The sequence below is a fragment of the Zonotrichia leucophrys genome, chromosome 7 (genome assembly GCF_028769735.1).
Source record: "Zonotrichia leucophrys gambelii isolate GWCS_2022_RI chromosome 7, RI_Zleu_2.0, whole genome shotgun sequence".
Lineage (NCBI taxonomy): Eukaryota > Metazoa > Chordata > Aves > Passeriformes > Passerellidae > Zonotrichia > Zonotrichia leucophrys.
Window position 1 is genome coordinate 3,558,870 of NC_088177.1, and position 21,471 is coordinate 3,580,340.

Here is a 21,471-nt window from a genome sequence, read left to right on the forward strand (position 1 = left end):
AATACTTAAATATTCTTGAATGCTGTGAATAAAGCTCTTAAATTTGCTGGTTTGAAATGTTGAAATATTGACAGAGCATAAATTACACAACCTTCTCTTAAACTCTTTGCTTTACCTTGTGGTACCATATGACAGAACTGATGTTAAATATGTTTTTATAAGAAATGATACATGAGAAAATCTGTAGAAATAAGTGTTGAATGCACTGCTTTACCCAGCTATGGCTTCCTCACTCCCCCTCACACAGACCCCACATCCACACATCCCCCTCCTCAACTTCCCTACCCCTTAAAAGAAGAGGCTCTAACACCAAAGCAGATGGACTCTGATTCTGGGTTCAGTTTTTCCCCCAAAAAAATTAGACAAAAAACAGAATTGAAGCATACGCCACTCAAAATACTGCCTTAGCTCCAAAACCCATATCTTGTCAACCCCACTCAAAACACTGCCTTAGCTCCAAAACCCATATCTTGTCAACCCCAAATCAGCCCCTTTGGAGACAAAAAATCAGAGAGGATATTTTAAATATAAAGCAAGTGGCTTTGCTGCCCATGTATGGCTTTGTGCTCCTGACTTCACACATCCAGCAAGAGATTTTCCAAGTACAAAGGGCAGTCAAGCCCTCGACATCATTGATCTGCAGCAGAAATAGGCCACCCAACTAAACCTCCTGCATTTAAATATCCCTCTCCTAAACCTGCAAACGATGGCTACTGTTCCCCCTCTCATCATAAGCTTCTTATCCCAAAGGAGAAACATCAAAAGAGAAAGACCATAAAACATTAAACAAACACAAACTGTTCCACTTGCTTTTTGTAATAAGGAAAAAAAAAAAGAAAATTTAAGACAAAGCCAAGTATTTCACCAACCCAGGAAAATAGGATGGTGTTAAGCTCTAGGTCAGGATGTTAATGGTGTTAGAACAAGTCCTAGGGCTAAGGTTAATGATGGTATCTTCCATCATAATCCTAAATGTAAAATACTTGCTATTATTAGAATCTTTTATTCCTAATCCTGTTAAATTTCTACTCTCACAATGACTTGGAGAGTCAGAGAACTAGAGCACAGGTCAAATGACTCCTCTGTGTTAGAAATTTTTAATTCAAATGGAGGTTGTTCTTTTCTGCGTGTGAGTTAATTTTCATTTACTCGACTTTTTTTTCCTTCCCCTTTAATCAAAACTAAAATATTTGCCAAGAATAGGAAGTCAACGGAAAAAGAAAAACAGATTTTGCTTCTGTGACTGTAGCCTCAGGTGAAAATTAGGCAATATTTGAGAAGGAGGACAATGACCACTCAGTGAACATTGGCCATGCTGAAGTGACAGTGATCACTGACTGTGTTAGTCCCTGACCCAGACCCAGCAACCTCGAGTTTCCAGAAAAATCTATTTCATCTTCAGCAAACAAGGCTCCTCTTTAGCTCTCACAACAAAAACATCTCCAGAAATGCTGCCAAGAGCTATCCCAAAGGAAAATGGGGCTGTCGTGGAGCCCTTGCCCATCTTCATCCTAGCACCAAAGACCCAACTCCAGTGTAAATATGGCTATAAATTATACAAAAGCATTACACAAAGACCTCATGAGCAAACAATTCTTCTAAACAATCAGATCACACACTTATGGCTTCAAACATTATTGTAAGTATAACTTGCAAAACATTTTTATTTGGAAAGAGTAGGTTTATCTAAGTTATTAATTATCTAAGCTTGTAGGTAATAGCGTAGTCCACGCCCCTTGATCTCAACTGAATTTCTGCCCAAAGGAGCTGTGGCTGCCCCATCCCTGGAAATGTCCAAGGCCAGGTTGGACGGTGCTTGGAGCAATCAAATCTAGTGGGAGGTGTCTGTGTCTTTGACAGGGTGCGTGGAACAAGCAGATATTTAAGGTTCCTTCCAACCCAAACCATTCTTTGCTTTTATGATTCTATGAATTCAGCAACAAATCTTCTAAAAAGTCCTTTTTCTATATTTCAGATTCCAGACTATTTTATCATCTTTTTTTTAAGCCTCCTAAGACATCCAAGAAGAAACCACCAAGACACACATCAGAATCATCCAGGTGAAATCTGCAGCAGGTGTGTATTTACACCCTCAAACTGGGTAATTACACTGTTAAAAACCCATTTGCACTTGCTGTCACCTAATTTACGCACACATGGACAGAACCTGTGTTCTCTGGGCTGTGGGCACGAGTTCTGTGTGGATCTCCAGTGCCAGGTTTACATCACTTCCACAGCAAATGTGTTGGGAAGGTAAAGCCACAAAACATCCATGTGTGAACCTTTGATCCCTTTTAAAAAGTCACAGAGGCAAATTGCAGCCCAACTGCAATCACTTCTGCCACCATTACAGAGTGTAAAATATTCTGCTAAAAGAGTGCCACTTGCAACAGAGTGTATTTTAAAATTATCAAAGATGTTTGACTTTAAGAAAACCGATTTGGAAAAATATGAAACTGCTTCAGTGACTTTAAAAGTAATATGCTATACATTGGTATAGCCCAGAACTGAGATCAGTTCCAAATTAAAGCACCTATAAAACATCTGTAGTGCTCTGATAATTTTAAATCACTTTACACTGCTGAAGTCCAGATTCCCTATCACTTTCAAGCTGAAACACTTATGATAAATTTGAAGAGCTCTAATAATTTTAAATCATTGTGTATTGCACATGCTCAGAACCTTGATCACTTCCAAATTCAAGGGCATATAAAAATTTGAAGAGCTTCAATTATTTTAAATCACCATGTGCAGTGTATAGAGTGATTTAAAATTGTTGTAGTGCTTCACATTTTTTTAAGCACTTCAGGTTGGAAGCGAGTCAAGAAGCATTCCAGCCTTGCAGCTCAAGACACACTGGACTGGTTTTAAAATGCAGCACTCCTCAGAACTGGAAATGTTAAAAAAACCTTTCTGCCTGTTTTTTTGGGGTTTTTTTTGGTTTTTTTTTTTTTTTTTGGTGGGGTTTGTGGTTTTTTTGTTTTGGTTTTTGGGTTTTGTTTTTTTTTAGATAGATGGTAGAGGTAGGGCAATTAAAATAAGTAGCATAGCCTTTAAGATGAATATGGAGAAATATCTGGAAGTTTTACATCAGAAAAAGAGGCAAGACACTAAAAAGAAAGTTTGAAAAATTTCTTGCAAGACTGATAAGGATAATTCTTGAGTTTTAACAGGAGTGTATGGCATTAAACACTGAAACCTCCCGTTTTTCTATCCTCAATCTGACAACAGCATCCTTTTAAGCAAATTTTCACCCCTAGTCCGAGATCCTGCTCTAAGGATTATCACTCTCCAGATTTTGGGACTTCACTGGAATTTAGTCACTCTTGCCCTCTTTAACATTCACATTCAACAAAGAGCTGGTTGATGCTTCATTATAACACTGTTTGGGAATATCTCAGATGCCTACCAGTGTTGTAATCTTCGCTGCAGTGTTGTTCTGCTCCATTCTCTGCCACACACTCCTTCCTGTCTTCTCAGGGGCTCCTCTTGGGCTCTCAACCCACCCCTATATATCTCAGTTACCTTCACGAGCTACAGCTGCTGCCCAACTAAGGACCCTGCAGCTGCAGCTCGTTTGGAGCAACTCAGACCCACACAGGTCTTACAATACAACATATATCCAGGCCCCCACATATCAGCAGGTAGGAATTCTAAACTGGAAAGGAATTATGAATTTACTAGCTGGTCTAAGCTGGAAGAAATCCATAAATGAGCTCCCAGTATGGACCAGCACTCCCAAACCCCCAGGCCAGCAAAGCATCCACAACACCAAAGATAGACCCAGGTCATGATGCTGAGGCACCCCCAGCCCTAAGCCTTTTAATCATCCCACTTCTTTCTGGGGAAAAAAAAAAAAATAATAAAAAAAAAGAAAAAGTGACTTTGTGGAGAGGCAGAGAGAGGTTATTTGTTTAACTTTGTGGTCATCTCTGTTGCCTGTAGGTCTGAGAGTGGAGCCGGGCAGGCAGTGCCTGGGAATCGGGGCGTTCTTCATAATTCTGCTTCAGTGGAAACATACTGTCCTGCAGTTAGCAGGAGAAAGGGAAAAAGAGCCTGAAGGCCCTGGAATAATTAAGCAAATGCAGTGACAGCTGTGGCAGGTCCTGGGCAGGACTGGCTCCACTGAGCTGAATTAATGGCATCAACAGCCCAGCATCTCCATTAACATTTGATCATTAATTATTACCCTCTGACAGTGAGATCTGAAACCTTCTTATGAGTGGCCTGTTATTAATCTGCCTTACCTGCCCTGAAAATCAGGCAGCTCTCCCACCTAAACAGAGCAGCCCTGCTTTGCTTTACCTCTGTTAAAAAGGAAATGGCAATTGCTTTCGGGGTTAGGTTAGAGAATAATACCCACAGAAGTAGTTTTAAATTAATTAGGTGCATTCTTAAAGCATCAGCAACATTCCTGGCATGTTCTTGTGTTGATTTAAACGTAATGGTTACCTCGTATACGTTCCTGGCTGCCTGCACTTCGCATCCTCAGAGGGAAGAGCCACGAGTGCTGCCTGTCACAACCAAATGAAGGGCTCAAAATGAGGGGTTTGAGTTGTTCTTGATGGGTTTGTGAGGGTTTTTTTGTTTTTTAAGCTCTGCACATCTGAGAACATCAGCTTCCCAAGCAACCACTGATTTATCAAACCAAACTCACAAATCCGTTGTCATCAGAAGGCCTGTTGCAGAAGCGAAGCAAAACCTGCACCTTCAGAGCCAAAAGGCAAATAAGTGTAAAAAAATAAACCCTAGGCTTTTTAAAAAGTGGAAAACAATAGTGGAGACCTAATTATAACACTAAATTTGCATCTAGCAACCTTTGCACGGCCATTTGTGTCTGTGTCTTGCTAAAGAGGGAGTCATAGCACATTAGGGGGTTTTTATTTTGGTTTTTTTTTTTTTAAACCAGCATAACTTCCTAGTCCTATCAATACCAGTCAGGGAAAATAGAGGCAGGGGGAGCAAAGCAAATCTAATTCTGTACTTGCTGCTGTAAATCAGAAGGGAACATTTCCAGCCAGAGAGCACCTGGTTTGCTGCAGCATCACACTGGGGTCCATGGACCTTCCCCCTGCAAAAGTAGGGAATAAGTCACCCTGCAAGCATGGTCTCTGTGGGAGCAATTTCACTGGCAAGAGAGATTCAGGATAAAAATCAAAACAATTAAGAATATTCTTGGCATTTCTCCCCAAACCCCCAGTAAAAGAGAAAAAAAAATCCAAAAGATTTTTAAAAAAAAAGTTTTCTACATGTCAAGACACCATCTCCTCCTCGGAGGCAGAGCTGCTCAGGCTGTTTCAGAGCTAACATAATGGGATATGTATTTTCAAAGGGGGCTGTGTTTCAGACCAGATGGTTTCTGTCTTCTCGTGGAGAAACAGAGACTACACAGTCGCAGCAGTGTTCGGCACCCAGGCAGTGGCACCCACGTTTTGGGGACAGACAAAAGGATGATTCGTGAGAATCTCAGTATCACTTGGGAAAAAATTGTTTCAGTCCCTCGCTGCCACAGTTTGCTGTGAAACTGGGTATCAGATATCATCACCAGCGATCACGCAAGCCTGGTTCTGGTTTCACAAACACACCTATTAAAAGAACAGTGTGACAGTGTGCCCAGATTAGCCAAATAACGGGCAGCAGCTCTCCCACAGCCCCAGATTTTCAGGAATTGCCAGTATTTCACTATTAAGGAGTATCTTTCAACAAAGGGTTTGAAGTATTCTTCAAGAAAACAAACACAGTTGCTCCTTTTCATAGCCTTGAAAAAAAAATATAGCTGAAAAATAAGGGCTAGGCTTTTCTTTATTGTGGATATCTGATATTTGCAATTTAATTTTCCAAAAGGATTAATTCCTCTCTGCCCTTGGCTTTTGCTGGTGACATGCACAGTTTCAATCTGTTGTGACTATGGCTCACTGGGGTAATCTGTAATAATAAGTATTTTACCTGAGTGTCACTCACTTAAGCAGGAATGTTCTGGAAGTATGGGAGGTGCAAGTGGATGAGTTGTTTCCAAAGCAAGAAACAGAAACAAGGAGGCAAAAGCCTCAGTTAGGGCATGCATGAAAAGTCAATGTTTTTGCACTGACCTTTCACTTCCAAAGGTGAGGCTGGAATGGGTTTCTGTAACCCTACAGGGAGTTTTACCACTTTCAAACCTTACAGGTATTTGGGAGGTTATTAAAGAAAACACCCACACCACAAGATGAGAGCTTGCACGGAAAACTTGGGATAATTAAAATGCCTGGCCAATTTTGCCCTCTGCCTTTCTAGTAAAGTGTTTTAATGAAGGGAGGACTATTTCACTAATAAAAAACGCCATGTAGAGTTATTCTACATATTTGCATAAGGCTAGAAATTTTAATAGTTTTTCCATTGCCAGTAAAACCCTCTCCTATCCTTGATGTCTTGGTATAGTAAAAATTACAGATTAAGCATTTTCTAATTTGATTTAGTGAACAGATGCATTCTTTGCAGAACAAGTCAAATATCCCATTCCAAATCTCTCTAACATCATGAAAGCATCACACAGAGCATCTTAGACTGAAATACATTAACAAATACAAACAAATTTGGAATCAGAAATATGCTTAACTAGCCTGAAATAACCTGATTAGCTGGAGATCCAGTGCTCATTTTCCACAGACACTGACAACATTCATTTTTATTACTCTCTTCCAGAATAAATTTGTGTCCCAGGGTTACCCATGCTGATGGGAATATAGCGTGTAAGGGAGACACCTTGATTAAAGCACTGCACATCAAGCTGAACAAACAAAACAAAAAATGTTTAACAACCCCCACCAACAACATAACACAAGCTGAAATAAAACACAACTCCTACACCACCTAGAATTTGGGAACAAGACAAATTGGGGAATATGGTTCTAAAGGGCATGACCAACAAGATCAACTATATATAAGGAGCTTCCCCAAGAAATGTGTTTGTGCAACTTTGATGAAACCAGAGCTCAGATGATGTGCACATCTCCAGGCACAGGAAGCCAAATTTTCACAAATATTCCATAGATTATCTATCACCCCACCAAGTCCTTCCTTTTCAGCTGTTCTTGATCCATAATGGTGCAGTGTAATTAATGCCACATATGAACTTGATATACTCAATTGTTTTAAATACCAGAGATTTACCAAAGCAATCAGAATATTATTTGCATTGTGTTTTTTCTACTGGCTTTGCAAAGAGCTGTGCTGTGTTGCTTTAGATTGGTATTAAAACAAAAGGATCAGGTTAACCTCTAATTGCACTGAAGTTAGAGATCTGAAATTCCTGCAGAGAAAAAGCCCTGATGAATAGCTTGAACCCAGTTCAAATATTTGGTGCATTTAGAACTGAAATGGGTATTTCCTCAAAGTAGGCAAGTTGAATGATTAGTAAGTCCCTAACCAAGCCAATAACTTCCCATTTCTTTCTCCAGAATGCGATACTTCCCAAATAGTTTGAAGAGCAAGATGCAATGCATAATTTTAAAATCTTAACTCTGAGCAAAGTAGGGGGAGGAAAAAAAGGGAGAAATAAATAGATATCTTCACATAAGTTCTCCAGTATGGAGAGCCTTCAAACACATTTGTGTTTCTAAAGAGCATCTGATTGCATTAAAAAAAAATAAAATTGTTAATCACATTAAGGACTTGGCAAAAACCCAGAGAGATGAAAAGTAGGTCTCCAGTTTCCATGTGCTATTGGGTAAATACAGCAGAGTTTTTCATAGTCCATATGTAACAGAAAACATCCCACTCCCTCTGGATCACCTGTGGAAGCAGCCAGGCTGCACCTCAGGTGCTGTTCTGACATTCCTCAGAACAACAAGAATGAAATTCCAGCAATATTTGCATCAGTTATGGGAGGATGTCAGATCCTAGACTTTTCTCTTTTTTTTTATTATGCCTGCTGTTTAAATTATAATTTTTGGAGCTATAGCTTCAAAATCATCATGCTGTTCATTGACAAGCGTGTGTTTTGTTTAAGATAAATAGCCCTGATAGTGAATTTTAGAATAACCTCACATCTCATGTGGTGGGAAAATGCCAGCCAGCCAACAACATGACAAGCCTTGAGCCAAGCCTTAGTCACAAAAGAAAATCTTGGTCCTTAATAATAAATCATCAAGAGCATGTTTTCCACACAACGAGCATTGTGCCAGCCAATGGCCCTCTTGTCACTTTGATGCCAACCAAATGAAATACAGATGAAACAAACTAAATTTCCTCTGCCACTGAAAGCAAACCGGGACAATGGATTCTCAGCACTGTGTGGTGTCATGGGAGGAGAGTAGGGCACAGAGTAACAGACTTGGATTTGCATTAACCCATCACAGGACACTCTGTTGGCTTAAACACATTTCTTCTCTGCTCCACATGGTACCAAGGCCCTGTAGCACCACCCTAGATGTGTGAGGACAGAGATGAAACTTGGCCTTCAGCCTCATCTGAAGAGACAACATTCCCTGAAAACTGCAGGATGTTATCTACTTCCCCATAAAAGTTGAATCACTTATGACTGTGCATTAGGGCAATAAAAATGATACCAAAAGTTGCTACGGCCTGGAAAACTTCATCACTCCTGCAGAAACCAAGGTCATGTTCTTTGGCTTTAGCTGGTAGAGCTTCACTGGTAAGAAAAGTTCATGGACTGAGTATTTCCCAATCTTTAGGCTGCTGCACTGCCCAGATTCATTCACTGACACAACTTGATTTTGACCCACAGCCAGAGATCCTCAGCCCACTATTAGTGGAGCCTCTTGAACCAATAAGAATGGCTGGAGAACATCACAAACCCCATTCCCAGCAGCTGCATCCCCAAAATCTGTCGCTGCTCCAGCCCTTCACCACCCATACTCACTAAAGCCCATGTGTTAAGCCTCCAAGTGTGGTCACGTTACTTAATTTTTCTTGAAGAAGGGGCTTCCAGAAATGGGCCAAAAACATGCACTGTTAGTGAAAGTGCAATTACAGCAAGAACCACCTCTGTCCTTCTTTCTCTTAAGGAGCAGATCCACAGAACCATAGAGGTTGTCAAGATCCACTAAGTAATCATCTAATTTTCCATGGCTTTTCTTAATCAGGTGCTCTAAGTTGGCAAGCAGCAGGAAGTAACTCCAGTAACTTCAAAGTGTCTGAAAACTGTATTTCTCTCAGATTACATAGCAGACAGTAAAACTGCATCTTGCATCTCAAGCCACCCTAAGTGACCAGTTATCACATCAATGGGCAGCAATCTTGCACAATTACACTTGCAACTCACGTGTCACTGCACAGAAATTCCTGACTCTCTGCTTCTTCCTCAAGCCTTCCCTTCATTTATTATTTAATAAATTGCCTATAGGAGCTCTAATTGTAAACATTTGTTAAAGATACCAAACCTAGAAATGTGCTAGAATGTTTCCCACCTCAAGCTTTAATGAGTTTACAATACCTTCAGCCCATATGCTTCAAAAACGTTATCCTCAATTATGTAACAGGAGGTGCTCTGCTGATATCTGTTAACAGCTAGAACAGCTGTGGTTTTCTGCTTTTTTGCACTGCTCAGGAGAAGCAGCAAGTTCAGCTTCCTTTTTTACTTTAATTTGGTTGCAAAACCTCCGAGCCGAACAGGTGTGTGCAATCACGAACCACAGCGATGAGCCCAAACTGCTGCTTTTCTAAAAATTCCACCACTCAGTGACACACACTGGTCAAGGTTGCACAACCTTGTTTTCCACAGGCTGTTTCTGATGATTCATTGCCCTCGTGGAGGTGAGTTTCAATTATCGTTAATACTTTTTTTTTCCCCCTCTGGTACTGTACTAAGAACTTCCTCATTTTCATCTCTTCTCTTCCTCCCCCCAGCTCTCCTAAATTGAGTTTCCCTGTTAATCAAGAAACTTACCTTGAACACTAAAGATAAAAAACTCCCCATGTGTGCCTAGAGCAGAATATAACAGCAAAAAGTTCCCTGTTTTTTATTCTCATTAGGCTCTACAAAAATTCTCTTCATTCCTTCACTTTTCACTAACAATTGGCGATATCCAAGCACTTTGTGATGTTGTGGGATTGCTCTGCAAGGGAGATTTGTCTAGAGCTACCAAACTTATTCAACATTCAGGTGAGCTTATACTTCCACTAGAATCAAAAGAAAGAATGTGGCATGAACCTGACTGTCTCATATTCCTGCAATTCCCTAATTTTCTTGTCATTTTAAGTTTTCTCACTTCATCTTAACAAAGGAAGAGTTGTGAAGGGGAAAAAAAAATCACCAGGAAAAGCTTAAACTTGAGGAGCCGAATTTCTTATGACTTTTTTGGTCAATGTAACCTCCATTTCCTTTCCCTAGGTCTCCATCCCCACCTAAGTGTCAGCTACTGTAAGTAAGAGGAAATGTGTGGAAAAAGCTGGGTCTTCAGGAGGTCAGACGACACCAAGGGCTGCAATTGTGAAAGCTGACATCAGACAGATCTCACTTTAATGCCTTCACAAATTCTGTCTGCAAATACATTGGACACTTTGTTTTATACAGGGTAATAACAGCTGCTTCCCAATGGAGACACAGGAGTTGGTGCCTCAAATGCTGCTGTCCCTGCTCAACATGCACTAAACACCCTACAAATATTTGGGTTGCTACAAATACTCAAATAAAGCATTATTTGGGGCAGAAATAGTTTTTCTTTCTTTGTGGAAGGTGTGGTCTCACAAGGTTTTCCAAACCTACGTGTTCACAGGCACGTCCTTCCCCAAGGAGCAGGCAGGGAAGGGCTTCAGAAGGGTTGAACCTCCCTCCATCTGCTTCCCTCCACCCTGCTCGTGGCTTACGAGAAGTCCAGCCAGGCTGACACGATGGAGGGAGGCAGGGGAAGCTCTGCTTGGTGTTGCCTGCAGTGCTTGAGCAATTCTGGAGTTCTCAGAAGCACTTGGAGTTTATCAACACACACGTCGTATCTAAGGCGTTCAAGGTCTGTCCAAAGGTTAAGTGGCAGCAGGATGTAGAACCTAGATCCAGGTTTTGGGTTTCAAGGGGTAAATCCCAGATGGACACTTAAGATCAAGTGTTTTTTCTACAGCCAAAACCTATGAAATCCCAAAAATTCCACCTGGCTTTACCCATATTTTTGGACATCTATTTATCTCAAGGACCTGAGTGAGAAGTCCTCACTCAGAAAGATGATGCTGAAAGGATGCCCTGTCCTGGGGTCTGACACCTTAGCAGGGAACATATTTCCAGAGCTCCCCCAGCACAGCTGAGTGAGCTCTGCACATCTCCTCTCCCTCGTGGACATCCTGCAAGTCACATGCCTGACCTCTGCAAAAACAGGGTCATTACAAAGCAGCCACCTCAAAATACAAGACCATGAGGTCTGTTTCAAGGGAAGTTGGATGGCAGCATCCAGGACACTCAGAAAGAAGGAACAGAAACTTTATATCTCTGAACTTTTCCTTTGGAGCCTCATGACTTCAGATTTTGCAAGTGCATAAGGAAAGATACGTGCACATGGAGAACCTGTGATTCACTGGGCTTGAGTCTGTAAATTTAACTCGTGAATCACAGAATCTATAATTCCAGAGTGATTCTCTACCAGCTTGCAGTCAACTAGCCAAAGAGAAAAAAAAATTCAAAAATATATATTCTATATATATATAAAATATAAATATACATATATTTATATATGTTTGCATCTATAATATATATATAAATATATATATATATTATATATATTTATATATATAGTTTATACATATAAAACAACTGTTAAGGTGTGTCAGTTTCATCTTTCCTTCAAAGAATACATAAAATTCCTGATTTATAATGTAAATTCTGAAATTCAATGCTGGCCAATGCAACTTTCTACTTAATAGCAGAAACAAAAATAAATCTCCTTGCTAAAATGATGGTCTGAGTATTGCTCATTTGTGGAAGACACTGCAGCCAGACACCAAGTCAACATTTAACATCTTTCACACACTGATCTGGTTCTTTATGGATGTTTTAGTAGATGGCAGTCTATGTCCTTACATGGAAAATAATATAAAATAATCATCACCATCATCTTTCCTTCAGAAGTTATTAGAAGCTCCCTTAGATGCATATTTCATTCTTGGAATGCTTACCAACAGGATCACAGAATGGTTTGGGTGGAAGGAACCTTAAAGTTCCCTCAATTCCATCCCTTGTGATGGGCAGGGACACCTTCCACCACAGCAGATTGCTCCAAGCCCTGTCCAACCTAGCCTTGAACATTTCCAGGGATGGAGAACCAACAGCTTCTCCAGGGCTTCACCATCCTGCCAGGGAAGAATTCCTTCCTGGGATCGTTTACTGGGCTTGCATGGCAAACCCTGCCTGTTTTTTGGCAGCAGGTGCAGCTTTACCAGCACAATTTATTACAGGAGACCTTAAGAGCATCAGCCAGCAGCAGCAGTGCTGCTCGTGTCACCCACCATCCCTTTCCCCTCACACAATAACTGTGCATGCTAAAAAGCTGTATCAGACAAAACATAACTCACAGCACTTTACCCAGGCAGGAACATGAGCTTTCCTAGGCAGTAAAACACACACTGGAGAAAGATGACATGCATGATGTAGACAGATTATCTTAAATATCAGGTGTAAAATTACTTCTCCAGCAGTCATAGAATGACTTAAAGTCTGGTTGCCTCATTTAAGTATCCTAAATCCCACTCTACAGTTACCAGAGCAGCTGGCACGATCTGCCCTTTGCTCAGGAATTTAAAAAAATTCATAATAATAAATTGCCTATAGTAACATTAATAACAACTGTTTTCTTACTCACATCTACACCCCCCCAAAAAGGCAGAGAGGAGGGGAAAAAAACAAAGAAAAGGAAGGAAAAAAAAAACTCCAGAGGGTCAGAAGGCAAGGGCTTCAATTCATTAGAAAAGACAACTTCCCTTGCTTTGCATCACCTTAAGGCTAAAATTCAGGATGTACCTTTTCACATTCCCACCAGGGCCAGCTTTAGTGCTGCTTCTCCTCAGAAGGATACAAACTCTATTGATTTTTAGTTCTCTTTTTACTCTGTGTCTGTACCATCACACACATGGCTGTATAATATCATAATCGCCCCGATGCATTGAGATTTTTAACTGCCGTGGAAAATGCAAGGAGACAATGAGGAAATTTGACAGTCAAATAAATCAGGATTGTTTGGAGAACTGAGATGCCAAGCCAGGGGTTTATTTTTTGGGAAAGAGACAGGAGAAAGACACCCCAACCAATTTATGTGTGTCCAAATCATGTCCAGGTTATCAACTGTCCATGTCACATCCAGGCAGGTTAGGTAATTTCTTATTCCATTTTATTATTCATGTGGCACAAAGAAGAACAGTGAAAAACAGATTTCTAGAAGGGAAGGAGAAAAAAAATACAAGGATTCTTTTTTGAGAAATAAAGCAGAACAGGTTTTTTTCCCTCCTCTTTAGTGATTCTGCTGGAAGAGCCTGTGTCAGTAAGGTATATTTGCACACAATTTTTTCATAGAGAAAAAGAGTACTTTGAGTCAATTTGGCTACATCTGTAGTGATGTGTAAGTGTTTGTACTGCTGGTTAAATTCTTTGATTACTTCTCATTAGGGATCAGGGAGTAGTGATTTGGTATTTCAAACACTTCAAGTTCAGCCCAAAATCAGATTTATGTCAGTCCAATGTAGGGTTTGTAATTTAATTTAAGGCCATGGCTACAACTCACAAAAGTGGAGGTGTGATCAGATTGCATATTGGACACTGAATTGTGGAAATGAAGCTCACAGTTTAAATTCAGCTCAGCTCGAGGAGAGAAAGGATGTTACTGTATTTACCAGCTTCATCTTTTGGTGAAGAAATAGAGGCTATATGCATTTAGGACTTCAGATTCTGGTAGCTACATATGTTTCTGAAATATTTTTAAATACGTTTTACTACATTTCATCTGGTTCTAAAGTGGATGTGTCATAATAGAGGTCATCAGCTTCTGTCTGAAGCCTGCTGCATCGTGCAACTTTAGTTACAACATTATTAGCTCAGTAATAAACCCTCCCATCTGAGATAGGGATTCAGATAAGACACTCATTTGACTTCATGTTTTCACCCCATCTTTAAACTCCATCCTGTCAGAGGAATATCTGGATTTTTTGCTAATGAAACACTCAGAAAATAGCACATTTCAAGTCAAACAGAAAAAAAAAAAATCATAGCAAGTAGTATAGTTTGGGGTTTTTTTAATCTCACACACTATAGGAGAAATGGGACAGTGCAAGTTCCTAGTCCTAAAAATGCTCTTTTCTACCTGCTAATCAGCAATCAGCAGTAATTACACAGCTAAAAACAGTCCTGAACTGCAGCTCCTCCTCCCATGGAAAAAGTGATTCTTCTCTAAATGATACAGAAAAAGTCATATTTTATGGCACACATTTATATATATGCATGCATATATATATATGTGTGTGTATTTAAAATCATCAATTTTCATTTAGTAATGTGTCAGAAGTGTTAAAAAATTCTGCTAAAGATTTAAGTGTTAAGAAAAAAATATTGCCCAAAATACCACTAAGTATATAAAATAAAATTTTAAAAGTGAAAATTTATTTCAACATTTCCATAAAATTTGAAGTCTGCCCTTAAAAAGATGATTATGCAGGCACTAAATGCCAGGTGAGATGCAGAGCATCCAGAAGTCAGAGTTGGATGTTGGAAGGCATACAGCTCCTGAAAAGCCCCCAAGGGGTACAAGGTACCAGCATTTTTCCCCCCAAGCAATTCTGGATTTGGCTGTTGAAAAAAAATCTCAATATGGGGTTTTAAATCCATCTTAATAAATGGGCAACCCCATCTCTGACATTGTTTAGACCCCCAGAATCAAGGAGGCAAACCTCAAAATCTTGGGTTAATGGAGCCATCCTCAATGGTGTGTCTCACACAGCCTCCTCAGAGAATCTTAAGGCTGGAAAAGACCTCCAAAAAAGTGTCCAATCAACACCCCAGTAATCAGTAACTGGAAAATATTTTGCTTTTTTTTTTTTTTAATGGCATCTCACCTGCTACGAAATTCACTGTTCCACTGCTTGTGACAATGTAAAGTAAATCCATCAGCATTATAAAGCTCACGGGCTGCTACTCTAAGTTAACAAGTTATATTTAGCTCAGGTTCAACACTCCTGGTTTTGATATAGTCTCTTTACTCCAGAATCAAAGGTAATGGGTTCTTCTATTAAAATTTTATCAGACATCTATAAATGTAGCAGTTGCTTTAGACTGCATCGCACAAAGGGAAGAAAAAGGGAGAGACTGATAAATCTCAAAGATTTTATTATTAATACAGGGAGAATTTCCTTTGTTTGTCACGATGTGTTTTATTGGCACGCTCACCGCTGTTCAATTTAGATTAAAAAGTAGGAAGATTACTGTTTCCCAAATGACAAGTACCATAAATAAGCACAAGCAGGGAAACTCCTGTATTTATATCCCAGACAGATATGCCAAACTACCTCCACAGAGCCAGGCTAAGGGGCAAACCTGCAGGTCCAGCCTGCATTTCACCGCCCTTGACGAACACAACCGCGCGGTTTTGATCCGCGGCGGTGCCAGCGCTGCGCTGTGTCAGGTTACACCGGGTCACATCTCATCCGTGATGTGACACAACGTGACATGGCTCAACGTGATGCTCTGCACAGAGCGGGCAGGTGCCCACAGGAAGCAGACACTCCGTGACTACGAGCGAGTTGTTCGGCACAGCAGGTACAGCGCTCCGAGCCGCTCCGCGCAGCCGTTGATGTCGATAATTAGTATACAAAACAATGCTCTGCAATATGCTCACTCCAACTTGGTTTCTTCCTATAAAACATACCCCTAAAAAAAATATTTTATGGGGGCTGCTGGTTGAGATGATTCCGTATTTGGGTGTTATGGTATTATAAAGAGTGAAATCACCTGCCTCAACGAGCCACGTTGCATCTTAATTTGTAAGGCGGTGTTCAAATATATTGGTATATGAAGGGACATTAGCTAGGCAGATTTTGCATTTCATTTTGGTGAATAAACCTTTCTATAATGTCTTCACAGGCTGAGCACAACATTTATAGTCAAAACAGCACTCTCTTCACCCCTGAGAAGGCCCCCAGCCCACCGAGTGCTGATGGTTACCTCTTCACGGTAAATGGGAAGCAGCTACATTACAATTCATTACCAAGCAACAAAAGAAAACTTGCCATGAAACAGCAAACTTACTTTGCACGCTTTTGCAAGCTGACATATTATGACTTATCATAGGAACATCAACATTACTGTTTCTGATTGTTAATTGGCAAAAAAATTCTACAGCACATTTCAACAGTTGTGTCGTTTGATTTAGTTTGTAATTACCATAAAGAGACTCATAGATTAACATAACTCATGGTTCTTCGACAAAGGTCTGCTAATCTCCTTTTTCTTAATCTATGCATTGAAAAGCATCCTGTCTTCCCAACCCAGGCAGTTTCAAGTAAAAAAAAAATCTAGAAAAATCTGCCCATTTCTCAGTTTGGAGGCAGTTACTAATAAGTTTATTTTTAATTCATTAATTTTACTTTTTCCAAAGTGACAACAAAAAGAACAGTTCAGAAAGCCAGCCAGCGATAGATATTTTGAGGTATCATATGAATAGCAATTTTTAAAAGACACCAAAAAAAAACCAAAATCTCTCTCCTGGTCATACTACCACAATTACCCCAAGGCGATTTGCTTAAGAAAAAACACAGAAGAAACTAAGAGCACACACTGACCCCCAAATCTTGTATCCCCCTGCAAATAAAGGACTAAGGGTAATGTGAAGGCAGCATAAGGCCCCTCTCTCATCCACCCATGCACCAGATTCCTGCTGCCTCTGTAGATACGGAGCTGTGGTTTGGTATTTAACTGGAGGAACGCGCTCCTGAGCACGGAGCGAGCGAGGTGTGACAGTGGTGTGAACCTGAGCAGCACACACAAACACACACCATGGGGCACATTGTCCCTGTGCCTGCCCAGGGCCAGGGGTTGGGACCTGAGCATTTTTAAGGTCTCCTCTAACTCAAACCATTCTGTGATTGTCATCAGGCTACAGGTGCGTGTAAGGAAAGGCAGGGGAAGCAGATGTGTGACTGCAAGGGGAAAGGGCGATAACAGCCCCAGTCAGAAAGCATTCAGTCCAAGGTGCCCTTGTTTTATATTTAGGTATTCCTTGCCTGTAGTTTTAAAAGCATGTGTGCAAAATGAGCAGCTTTATTTTGCCCTTACAGGAGAGATGTTCCCAGCCAACCGAAGGGGGATGATGTACTGTAGACTGACAAGGGCTGCTAGGCTCGATCACCGCAAGTGTTTCAAACTGTGGGAGAGCTAAACACAGAGTGAGAACGTTTTATTTTTAAAAAGCCTGGCAAGCCACGCTCCCCATATAGCTCACTTCCTCCCAGAAACTTTCCCTAAAATATTTTTGTTTGATATTTTGATCCAAGTCCTTATCGGATCCAAATCCGAGGCTCCTGACATCTGCTCCCATCTTTTCTGGAGAAGCTGGAGCCTTCAAAAGCAGGTAACTGCTGCCTCTGCACCCTGACTGCAAACACGCTCAGCGTAGTGACAATGGTCTGTTCTCAGCTGTCAGCATTTACCAGCTACTACCCACTTCTCCAAGCTCCAGCCCTGCCATATGCTCAGTGCAGAGTAGCCCCTGATGATGTGTTGTAACGAGGATGATCCTGTTTAAAGGTTTGTGCATAATACAAAAATAAATATCGGCGTTATTGGCAGTGGCAGCAACACATATAATCATTTGCCTGAAAACTCCTCTTACTAATAGACACGGATTTCAGTCACTTTTTGTCTAGCCAATTTTAACTGTTTGAGCTGGCAGTGCTATGCCAGGTATCTGTTTGAGAGACAGATGCTTTGGAGACACTTCAGCTCAAAAAAGTTGAGGCATTTCTTTGATGAGGGCTGGGGAGAGGAAATGCATTGCCTTGCCCAGAATAACAGCAAGGCTTATTCCTGCCAAAGATCCTACCACTATTCCAAGTAGGAACTTTGGATTCAGCAGAAATGGGGGTAGCTCTTGTCCAGGATCACCCATTTGCCTTCGGCCAGGTTGTTCTTCTTTATATCTCAGGTTGTTCTTCTTTACACCTCAAGTTTGTGACAGATTTTTAACTTTTAAAAGTTGAAAGGTATGGCTTGTGAGAAAGTACATATCCCTTCCCAGGGTTTTCTACAGCCATTTACACAGCATGGGAGAGTTTTGTGCTGAGCTTAGGGCTACAGGAATAAAAGAATTTACCACTTGCAAATGCTGCTCCTGGATTTAGGGCTGGGTACCCAGAGCAAATACAAATTTAAACTGTCAGTACTTTTCATAGAGAAATTAAGTAATTTTTCTATGAAAAGTATGGTTAAGGTGGGGTTAAGGGAAAGCTGGATAAAAGTAAAATATGAGTCTGCTGAAACAGGATAAAGGTAGAAGAAAATCTGATCAAGATGACATGAAATGCTGAGTACCAGATAGGATGGAAAAGGCTTTGGGCAGAGTAGAAACAGGAGTATCCCCAACACAGATGCAACAGCAACCAGCCTACAGGTAAAAAAACACCCTACAAGGGAAGTGTGATAATGCTTTGGTTTTAAACTCAGCTTGCCCACAGAAGAGCCCACAAGAAAAAGCTGGGAGCGTGGATGTTTGGCTTCTCAAACCACAGACCTTTTGTTTCTCTGTCCTCACAGAAACATCTGTCTGGCTGTAACCCCTGCCTTGCTCACACCACACTCCCAAACACCCACCGAGGACGTGATCAAACCCCGTCACGATGTATACACAGAAGGCCACTACATGTGTACACAATTAGGGTCACACAGGCATTCCTCTGACTTTTTGAGTCTCAGGCACTGCAAACACACATTTTGTGCTGTGCAAACGCAGAATGGACACACCCAGGAGCCTCACACCCCCCCCGGGATGGGGTGCATTTGGGAGCAGCATCCTACACGGAGGCAAAGTCTCAATGGAGTCTGAGGGAGCTGCAGGGTGCTCAGCACTTTTGAAAAGCAGAACGTTTATATTTAGACTCTTAAATGAACTTCACAGCCTAAATTTAGGCTCCTATTTCTGACACCAAATAAAAAAAAAAAAAAGAAAAAAAAGAAAAGAAAAAAAATCCATATGAGCGTCCAAATTTAGAGCTGGGTACCTCGACGTAGTCATGTCGGAGTGAAATGTAAACCTTGCACTTCGGCCCACATTCCTATCAAGTTGATTTCCAAAAGGGGAAGCGATCAAGCACGCAATATTTTAAAAGGAAAATAATAATCCAGACTTGCTTGTGTGAATTCCTTACATCCTGCTTTATTGCTAGCTGCGAGTCAATTGATTTGGATCTCACTTGCAGTCTCTTACACAACTGCAACTCCATCAGCTCTAACGAAAGCAGGATTTTGCAAAATTTCCATCTCAACTTCAGCTGTTAAATCATATTTCCAAAGGCAACAGTGGCATATAAAAAAGTTTTAGTCCCAGCAAAGTCAGCAAGGCTAAGGCTCCTAAATCCATGCTGAAGTATTACACACCTTTCAATTTTGACTCGTATAAAATATCACTGTGCAAATATTTTCCATTTGCAGGAATCACCTGCTCCTGACAGCTTCTCAGGGAATTTTTCTTCACATGTAATACAATCTAAACATATGTGTTGCATTAAGTTGGGTTATATCAGGTCATGCCACCTGACACAGTATATCCCAACATAATCTAATGCCATGTAAATCATTCATTACAACAAACCTAAGGAAAAAAAGAAAAGGCAGAAAAAAAGACGACTTTTTTTCTCCACTTCACAGGCAGCTGCAGCAGATAAAGTGTCTATATTTTCATAAAAGGCCAGGTGAGCATCTGTTATTTGATGTTATTTTAAGGCATTTCACTACATCTCCATTTCCATGGTGGCCACAGCTACAGTCCCAGCTTGCTGATAACTAGTGGTGAAAGGAAGGGAAGTTTTAGGCCTTGGTTTTAGAGAACATTTTATATTTTCATAGCCAATATATGCGATAACAAAAGTACAAATGTCAGAGACATTATAGCAGAGCCATAAAATTCAATGCAGGTCCAAAGCTCAATGAAAACCATCAGGGGAACAGGTGGGACAGCAGGCAAAGGGGATCAGCTGTCCCAGGAGGTGAACACAAGCCACGGTGCAAATCCATTCCCATAGAGGCCAGATTTCAGGTTCTCCCACCTCAGCTTAAGCAACAGAAATTAGGAACTTTGCATCACTTCATCAACTTTACCTAACTGAGAGTGATCAGCCTCTTTGACCAGCCCCACTGCTGCTCCCTATGTAAAACTGGGAGGGCAGGAGGAAAAAGAGCCACAGTGCAGGTTATTCCCTGCAGGAGACCCCATCCCATCCCTTGGAAGTGGCATTGAGCAGTTTCTACACCCCATTCACTCTGCACCACGTTTCATCTCCATGCAGCCCTTGGAGCTGGAAAAATTATTCTTGGGGTTTTAAAGCAGGCATTGAAAATCAGCAGTTCTTCCATAAATATTAAACTATCACACTCATTATGACAAAGGCATCTGCTGAAGGCGATTATTTGTCTGAACAGCCCACACAGCGTAGGTAGAACATGGGTTATGTTAAGAGCCTGTTGTAGGATGCAGTCTTGTATCATTTTATAAAGCAGGAATTTTACTTCCAAAGGGTAAAGCTTAATATCATGAATTATAACCGTAGTAAGTTATCACTGATTTTTTTTTTTATTTTGCAATTATGTATTTTAAAGTTGTCTACTTATCTGCTAGAACTGCACTGAATTGGATTTAATTGCCAACAGATTTTTACTTCTAGCAATAGGAGTGTCTTGTGAGTAGCTACAAAAGGATTCTTACAGGAGCAGGAAAATAACATCCCTTTACACTGAAACAAACAATTATTGCTGATGTAAAAATACACTGAGTCTCACAGGCAAGCATGAACCCCGCTTACAATTGAGATAATATCAGCTGAACTGGCTTTAAACTCAGATTCGTGCTAATGAAGAGACTGCAAACACACCTTGAACCCTAATTCAATAATGAGATCAACAATTACACTTAAAGGTTACTTAGCACTGCAGCAAGGCTAGCAAAATCCTTTTGATCACCTATATTGTGCTGTTCATTATTTTCTTTGATGATTAATAACACTGAAAAGCATTTGGTAAAAGAATAAGATGAGGTACAATATTTATACCTTATTACAAAGTGCATTAGCAAATCACGGCCCTCAGAGCACCTACATTAAAAAGAAAACATCATCAATATTTTATGTTTGTCTTCTTTAACATCTAGCTGTGGTTTTAACAACAGCAAAACTTTCAAGCTTGGCTCCACCACAGTTCCCAAAATGCCATCTTTTATCCAGCAGACCCATGTGCTGGCCATTTTCTTACACTTCTTTGTTTCCATCTTTGTGTGGCCCTTAGAAAACAGAAATTTGTGAATG

General features: G+C 40.6%; 1 long non-coding RNA gene across 1 annotated transcript in view; it reads right to left on the minus strand.

Moving 5' to 3' along the window:
- Positions 1-3,456, minus strand: part of LOC135450352 (uncharacterized) — a 55,428-nt gene extending 51,972 nt beyond the window's left edge. The window contains exon 1 of the long non-coding RNA XR_010441042.1: positions 3,410-3,456. This is a non-coding gene — a long non-coding RNA (uncharacterized LOC135450352). The remainder of the gene's footprint in view (positions 1-3,409) is intronic.
- Between the last annotated feature and the right edge of the window lie 18,015 nt (positions 3,457-21,471).